Source organism: Electrona antarctica, assembly GCF_951216825.1.
Source record: "Electrona antarctica genome assembly, chromosome: 24".
Lineage (NCBI taxonomy): Eukaryota > Metazoa > Chordata > Actinopteri > Myctophiformes > Myctophidae > Electrona > Electrona antarctica.
This window is the reverse complement of record NC_136803.1, coordinates 30059953-30069369: the sequence shown is the minus strand read 5'-3', so window position 1 is coordinate 30069369 and position 9417 is coordinate 30059953.

The window sequence follows — 9417 nt, the reverse complement described above, 5'->3', positions numbered from 1 at the left end:
TTGATTACAATCACTGAATCACCTCACCTGTTATTTGTATGTAGCCTAATTTGTAGGCTGCAGTTATGCTGAATACCTCTGTTTTTATTCCATCTGTGTCGCCCTCAAGTGGACAACATTCATGTTGCAGGCAGACAATGTGTCAGTGTCACTGTAAATCTAGTTTTAATATTTTTAATAGTGTTTCATTTGACACGAATCTGAAGTGAACTCGGATCAGAGTCAGACAAACCTACCAACACCATAAGATAACACAGACACAAGACAATTGCTAAAGAGATTGTTTAGATCAATTTCAATAAATACACAAGCAAAATACATAGAAATATCTGAAACAATCTTTTTTATATTATTACATCTTTTTTTACGGCATCCTGTGAATTGAAGAATGTAATTTTGCTTGTTTAAATCCTGGAGATGGATGGAGTAGAGCTTTTTTTAAATGTTGTTATTATAATGTTTTGCTAGCCACCATTTCCTCATTTCTGACTTCAATTAGGCCTACCCAATTTACCCGACTACAACATTTTGCCTTGAAAACGCAATTTAAGTACACACAACACACACACACACTGTACACGCACGCACGCACGCACGCACGCACGCACGCACGCACGCACGCACACACACACACACACACACACACACACACACACACAATGTTTTCATAATCCACCTATGCTGGCCAGAGAACTAAACCAGGACCTCCCAATATCAAGCAGACCACCAACCTAACGTCAACATTTAAAATATGTTTTCTGAAATACCTATGTTTCTGTATCAGTGGTGCTCAATATTTCATGTCAATGACCCCAAACATGATATGTAATTTGCCACCGACCCCCCATCTGAAAATATGTTATTCCAGGAACCCCTCAGAACTTCAGAAGCAAATATAGTTAAAAAACGTTCGCTCTGAAAGAACATATATTCAAAGATTTGCACCACATTTTCCAAGATTTTTCAAAAATAGCAGACCTACAAGCTCGTAGCGCGGCACCGAGTGCCGCGCTACGAGCTTGTAGATCTGCAATTTTTCTATAGCTAGAGTATAACATCATGCTTTAAACACCAAAAGGGATTCCCGCCCAGGCCAGAATGGGTTAAAGTGTTCTGAAATAATGTATTGAATTCATCACAATGTAGCTTGTGTAACAGGTGCAGGCATAGTACGGTAAATTGAACGGGACAGCTCAGTGTTGTAGCCTGTTGCTGTGAATATAAATCTGTATATATAATGTATACAGTGTGCTGCATGCGTATTAATATTGATGATGGACGTTTTACAGCTAGGCCCTTAAATTCAGGCCCATCTCACAATTACACTGTGGTTCTATTTTTGCTTGGTGGTGGTGTTGTGTTCTGTCATCATAGATGTGGCAGTGCTACCCCATTTGCATAATGACCATAAAGTCAGCCGTTTCTGACGACATCAGGGATCCCAGTATCTCCACATTTCTCTATCGGTCCTATGTTAGTTGGTACTGTGGAACGCACTTCTGTGGAACGCACTTCCCGTTGCAATCAGAACTGCAGCATCACTCCCGATCTTCCGCCGTAATTTGAAAACCCACCTTTTCAGACTCCACCATGGCCCATAGCACTTACCCTACCCCCTTAGACAGCACTTTTTTAGACTTAGATAGCATTTGAAACAAACTTATAGCATGCCATGTAGACAGCACAATAACAGTACAGCATAGTATAATATATATGTATAGCTTATATGTATAGTGTCATTATATATAGATATGTTCTAGTTACGTTCTTAGCTTACGCATGTTTCTTGATAAATGCTGTTTATATATGTGATGTATTCCCATGCTTTTTGTTCTTGCTTAATGTAAGTCGCTCTGGATTAAGAGCGTCTGCTAAATGCCTAAATTGTAAATTGTAAATTGGTACTGCACACAACAGGCACAACGACAAGAAGTACTGGTACAACAACATAAACGGGTGAGGCGTATATTCCCGACTTCCAAGTATTCTAAATGGTAAATGGTGCATTTATATAACGCCTTGGAAGGCGCTTTACATAGACTGTGCATTACATTCACACACACATTCATACACCGATGGCGGCGGAAACCATGCAAGGCACCAACCTGCATTCACATCAGGAGCAATTAGGGGTTCAGTGTCTTGCTCAAGGACACTTCGACACTACAGTAACTCTGGGGGAGCCTGGGTTCGAACTGGCAACCTTGCTGTTGCCATCCAGCCACTCTACCCCTGAGCCACCGCCGCCGCCACCATTCTCAACTTGCATGGCACCTGAGTAGGGTTAGGGTACGAGTCAAGTGTAAATTAAATGAAGATATATATCACATAACCACTTAAACCCTGATGAAGTAGGGTCTGCTATTGATGTACAATGTGTACATCAATAGCAGACCCTACACCTATAAGCTCATAATGAAACTGTTCTCTGCTGTTTATGAATAAACGTCCTCATATTTCAGGCAGAATATCATTCTACGTTTTGTCACATGTTCTTCTACTACTTCTGTCATGTCCAGGATAAGGTTACTAGCTTTCTTGCTGTTCATAAACAGCAAGGACATCTTTCCAGAGTGTTCATTTTCTTTTTCTTTAATAGAAACACTCAGTTGAGTGAAACACTCAGTGAAACACTCAGTTCTACGTTTTGTCAAATGTTCTTCTACTACTTCTGTCATGTCCAGGATAAGGTTACTAGCTTTCTTGCTGTTAATAAACAGCAAGGACATCTTTCCAGAGTGTTCATTTTCTTTTTCTTTAATAGAAACACTCAGTTGAGTGAAACACTCAGTGAAACACTCAGTTCTACGTTTTGTCAAATGTTCTTCTACTACTTCTGCCATGTCCAGGATAAGGTTACTAGCTTTCTTGCTGTTAATAAACAACAAGGACATCTTTCCAGAGTGTTCATTTTCTTTTTCTTTTTTTAATAGAAACACTCAGTTGAGTGCTCCCCCCCCCCCCCCCTCAATAACACTTCAGTGTGGCTGTTTTGAGTGGATTGAGGTAAATAAAAAAAGGGGGCGAAATACTAGAAATCGCTGCAACATGGTGTAGTAGGGTATGAACAGTCCCAAGGACACAAACAACATCAATATCAGTGATTCTTGCTGCCAGTGGGGATTGACTTATGCATCATTTAGTATAGTTCAATGTGCAGACAGGTCCAGAAAGGTGTCATGCCCTAGATTGTGGTAGACATATTTTCAAATCTCCACCATATAATATTGAGTTATCAGACATGAATTCACAATGTTGATCTCAACACACCTGACACATATAATTCACTTGGGTCAGATTCAATTTGGCTTTGACATCAAGAGTACACAGTGAAACTCGAAGCGTTAATCTAATTTACGGTGGCTCTCCAAAATAGACTACTTCAGACTATGTGTAAAGGGAAAAATCACACCCGTGTGAACTGAGTGGTGTAAGGTTTTATATAGCATGATCAGCTGTGGTCTGACGTAATGTCTGACGTAATGAAATCACACAAAATATGTTAAGTAAAAAAAGCTATCATTTTTGATAAATGTATGTATCACACCTGGATGTGATTTCACAACTGGCTGTTTTTGCGCAGAGAAAATGACCACGGTTGCTACGGTCATCCAGTTCACCCGGGTGTGATTTAATTACGTCAGAAATTATTTTGAACATAGCAACCATGCTCATTTTTTTCTGCACACAAAAGCCAGTTGTAGGAGTGGTTTACACCACTCAAAAAGCCAGTTGTAGGAGTGGTTTACACCACTCAAAAAAGGAGGGGACTTAACCCATTTTGACCTGAGATCAGATTCTAGAAATGTCTTCTACATCCTGACAGTTTTCTGAAAAAGCTATGTTTCTATGTCAGTCGTTCTTCGATTTTTCAAAAATAGCAGACCTACAAGCTCGTAGCGCGCCACTCGGTGGCGCGCTATGAGCTTGTAGATCTGCTATTTTTCAATAGCTAAAGCATAACATAATGCTAACACCAAAAGGGGTTCCCGCCCAAAATAGACCCCAGAGAACCCGGCTGGTCAGGGGGTCTTAATATAATCTGATCGACATTTGGATTTGACTTTAATCAGGACAATGCGCATTGTCCTTGAAGTCAAATCGTAATGTCGATCAGATTGTGCCAAAATATCAAGGACGGGTCCCAAAAATTGGAGCATTGTCCTGATTTCTTTTGTGGGCTAGAAAATTAGACAAATGAACCAATATTATGATATTTCTTCAGAAACAAACTGAAAAAAAACCCTGACCCCGGCCAACCATACGCATATAGGGTACGAAGCGTGAAACTCAGAGGGAGGTGAATTCAGTACAGCCAAGATCAAAGTTAATTTCTTTATCTTTTTTTATTACTTGCGCAAGCAGAGCGTGCAAGTATTGTGGTCGTGCTGGTACGAATGTGCGTATGCTCGGAGGTATAAATACTGATGTTGATGGTGACATAATGAAGATATGTTTCAATGTCGGGTTATAACTGGCTGTCGATGGTGACGTAATTGGGATATGTTTCCATGTCGGGTGAATTAAAGGTAATGCCTGTATGTATACATGTATGTAATTGTGGCAGCGGTGGCCGAACGGATTGCGGAGCGGTCTTGATACCGGAAGGTCGCCAGTTCGAATCAGCGGTCCGACATGTTAAAAATTACCACCACTGAAGTGCCCTTGAACAAGGCATTGAACCACTATATGAAATGTTCTATGAGCAGGGCCTGGCTGGAAACAAGTTCTTGAGCTTAGCCCAGATACCCTGGGTAAATATAGTAATCATTTCATCTGAAACCTATCTTTATTGATACATATCTTAATTACTTATTAATTATCAGTATACTCCGAGCATACGCATAAAAAAGCCAGCCGACCACAGTATGGTACTTTCAACTCACAATTCACTAGGAAAGACCAAGCATCAGACATAAGAACCTTTTAGATGGTTTATTGAATAGACGTGGAGTATGGTCGTTTATGGGCACGTCGCATGCAAAGCATGGAACGTGCGGCATAAACGGCCACGGCATGGAAAGACATGGGGAAGCCAGCCTGGCCTGGCAAGCGTGCGGCGTGCGGCTTAGATGGCCAGAGGCGGGGGATGCCATTAACAGTGCCGGTATGATCATCTATAAGGTCATCACCTCACGCAAGTGTGGAGTGTGCAGCTTAGGTGGTCAGGGCACGTATGGCGTGTGGGGCGCCGGCGTGATAATTCAAGGGGGCATCACTACACACGAACGCGTAGCATGCAGCTTGGATTGTCAGGTCGGGGGGGGAGGATGCAATTAGAGGTGCCGGCATGAACATCTAAGGTCATCACTACACGCGAGCGTGTAGCGTGCGGCTTAGATGGTCAGGGGCACGAATGACACCAGAGGTGCGGGCTTGGTCATCTAAGGTCATCACCACACGCAAGCGTGCGGTGTGTGGCTTAGATGGTCAAGAGCACGGACGTGGGCGACAGTGGGATTGGGGGTCCGAGGGGGTGTGGACCCAGATACTTTGGCTTAGGGGTCAAGGCGAGAGCCTGTGCGACAGTGTAGAAACCCCCTCTGGAACCTGCAGAGAAGATTGAGGTAGAAGAGAAAAGGGAGGGAGGGAGGGTTACTGAAAACTAGCATGCTGCCATTTTTTTAACTTGCATTTAAATACCCCCAGTGATCGATGAGGTAGGAGTGGTCAGCCTGGTTGGAGGTGGGTGAGTGGTTGGCACGGGATGGCACAGGGTGGAGTTGGCAGTGGCAGGTGGAGTTGTGCTTGGTTGTCTTTTGCTTGGTCAAACCTCCCGAACCTCCCGAACCTCAGTTGTTCCAACTCCATCTTACATACATGTATGTATACATACATACATACATACATACATACATACATACATACATACATACATACATACATACATACATACATACATACATACATACATACATACATACATACATACATACGTTACCTGTTACCCAACCAATATTTAAACATATCGTAATTACGTCACCATTGACAGTCAGTTATAACCCGACTTAAGTATTTAATTTCAATGTTTTACAGAGAGGCTGAGATTTGAGAGTTTGTAGCGGTCGACAGTACTTGCACGCTCTGCTTGCGCACTAGTAGGCCATGTATGGCCTACTAGTGTGCAACGCGCAAGTAGGCACTCGACAGAGTGCAGTTCTATTTTTTGTGTGGTTCATTTCTTTTTTCCCCCTTTTTTTTTTAATGTTATTTTTTGTGTCTTTCGCCTTTATTTTATATATTTTATGGAGGGACAGACAGTAGGCTGACAGGAAATGGGGAGAGAGATGGGGGGAAGACATGCAGTAAAGGCTGTCGGGATCGGGAGTCGAACCCGCGGCACACTGCCAGACTGGATTACCAGCCAAGGTGCCTGCACCACTGAGCCATGGCCCAGGCCGTGAGGTTCATTTCTGGACTGACGGTGGTGGTGACCGCTCTGTGAGGTCATTGGCCAGACAGCCATAATTGCTCTGTCTGGGATTGATTGATCAGACCCTCTATTACCACAATTAAAGAGAGAGAGAGTGAAGGAGACCATCAGAGAGACGGGGTGAATGATGAACGGGGGGGCAGAGGAGAGAGAAAGAGTTATCTGACTTGATATGGCATGGCACGGCCGTGCTTTCATCACAGAACGCCCATAGCTCTTCCAAAATCTGAGATGAAAAGATCCTTTATTGTTGTATCCTTTGTGTGTGTGTGTGTGTGTGTGTGTGTGTGTGTGTGTGTGTGTGTGTGTGTGTGTGTGTGTGTGTGTGTGTGTGTGTGTGTGTGTGTGTGTGTGTGTGTGTGTGTGTGTGTGTGTGTGTGTGTGTGTGTGTGTGTGTGTGTGTGTGTGTGTGTGTGTGTGTGTGTGTGTGTGTGTGTGTGTGTGTGTGTGTGTGTGTGTGTGTGTGTGTGCGTGTGCGTGTCTGTTCAGAGTTCTACAAAGCGTACTCTTCTCACGTAGTCACTCACTAATTACTTTTGCTTTTTAAAAAGCTTAAACTTGGCGTAGGCTTTCCATAATCTCATTCCCTATCTCCCTCATCTCTTCATGAAAGGTTTTGAGGCTCTATTCCCCTCGCTATATCACACACAAATACACGCTTGCCTTTGCAAATAAGGCCAAACACAAGCACACACCTCTTTAAGAGTGAAGTTCTGGGACATACAATGAGGAGAAGTTATCTCAGTACACGGAAGCTGAAAAAGTTCCACATTCCAAAAATCGCATACAGCTTTTCAGGGTTTTATGGGAGGTTTTAAGTTAATAAAACGGGCCGACCTGGCCTGGAATAAACTTCCGCTGCACCTTAGACTGGCACCCTCCCTAGATGTTTTTAAAACACAGCTTAAGACCCACTTTTTACTCTAGCATTTGGCTGAGTCCTTTGATTTAATTTTCTTTTTTGACTCACTGTTCTACCTATTTTACCTATTGCATTGTCTTTTTTATGCATTTTTTCATCACGCCTTGACTCACGTCCTATATGCTTTCACTGATCTTGCTCTGATTGTGACCCTGATTGTGATGTTGGTTGATGTTTTAGATTTTTTTCTGTGATGTTGTTTGGTGTTTTTGGCATTTTTTGATTGTGCCTTGATTGTTATGTTGTTGTCTCCACCAGGCCGAAGGCATGGGGAGAGAGTATGTTTTGCACTCCGTCCGTCCGTCCGTCCGTCCGTGTGTGTGTGTGTCCGTCTGTGAACAGCTAATCTCCGGCACCGTTAACCCGGTCGATGCCAAATTTTGCACACACACTCCCTGGATGCCAACGATGAACCTCTGCCCCAAAATTTCCAGAACGGCCTGTTATAGCGACACCAGGAGGCCGCTTTGTGCAAAACAAGTTTTTGGACAGTACACCTACAGATCTTGTCCAAACATCATGCAAATTGGTACACAGTCTCTCTAGAGCCATTCAACGAAACAGGTCTTTCAGATTTCTCAGACTCCATCCTGATTAGCTAAAATTGGCTTCCAAATTTCGCAGGAGTACTCAGTTTCAAACAAAATGCTGCAAATCATGAACACATTGTGTGATTTCCGTGAAATTGTGCACGCACATTCCCACTAGGCCGAGGAAGAAATGCCACATGAACATTTTCAACTCAGCCTCATGGTGGCGCTATAACTGGCCGAAAAGGGTTTTTACCTCTAACTGCACGGATCTGTTGATAACTTTGTATGCCAACTCCCTAGAGGCCAAGGAAAAACCTTTGCCTGGAATTTTTCACATCTGCTCTTTATAGCACCACCAGGAGGCCGACCTAACACATTTTCTAATATGACTCCTTCAGATTTTATCCAAATTTCACGCAAATCGGTACACATGCTCTTCATAGTCATGTGATCAAGACGGGTTTGTTTGATTTCTCATAATCCACCCTCATTGGCTACGATTGGCTTCTAAACTTTTCAGGAGTAGCCCGCTTTGTACCCGTTTTGTACAAATCGCCACAACTACTCAACGCAGCATCCGATTGTGGTGAAACTGTGCATGCATATTCCCACTAGGCTTTGGAAGAAATGCCACTTGACAGTTTTCAAATCAGCCTCATGGTGGCGCTACAACAGGCCAAGCCGCGTCACACACACACACACGTTTATATTGCTCCTAAACATTTTGCCAAACATCACACACACACACACTCCTATCCTCCTGGTGGAGACCTGTGCCCAGAAGGGCACTTTTTCTAGTTTGATATGTTTTAGTTTTATATACTTTGTCTTGTAAAGCACTTTGCGCTGCACTCGTGTCATGAAAGGTGCTCTATAAATAAAGTGTATTATTATTAACTGTTGTTGTTTTGTTTGTTTTTCTTTGCTCCCCAATTCCCCCCATGGCTGTAAATTCCCTGTAAGTCATTGCAGTGCTATAGTCTCTCAGTGCTATAGTCTCTCAGTGCTATAGTCTCTCAGTGCTATAGTCTCTCAGTGCTATAGTCTCTCAGTGCTATAGTCTCTCAGTGCTATAGTCTCTCAGTGCTATAGTCTCTCAGTGCTATAGTCTCTCAGTTCTATACTCTCTCAGTGCTATAGTCTCTCAGTGCTATAGTCTCTCAGTGCTATAGTCTCAGTGCTATAGTCTCTCAGTGCTATAGTCTCTCAGTGCTATAGTCTCTCAGTGCTATAGTCTCTCAGTGCTATAGTCTCTCAGTGCTATAGTCTCTCAGTGCTATAGTCTCAGTGCTATAGTCTCTCAGTGCTATAGTCTCTCAGTGCTATAGTCTCTCAGTAGTCTCTCAGTGCTATAGTCTCAGTGCTATAGTCTCTCAGTGCTATAGTCTCTCAGTGCTATAGTCTCTCAGTGCTATAGTCTCTCAGTGCTATAGTCTCTCAGTGCTATAGTCTCTCAGTGCTATAGTCTCTCAGTGCTATAGTCTCTCAGTGCTATAGTCTCTCAGTGCTATAGTCTCTCAGTGCTATAG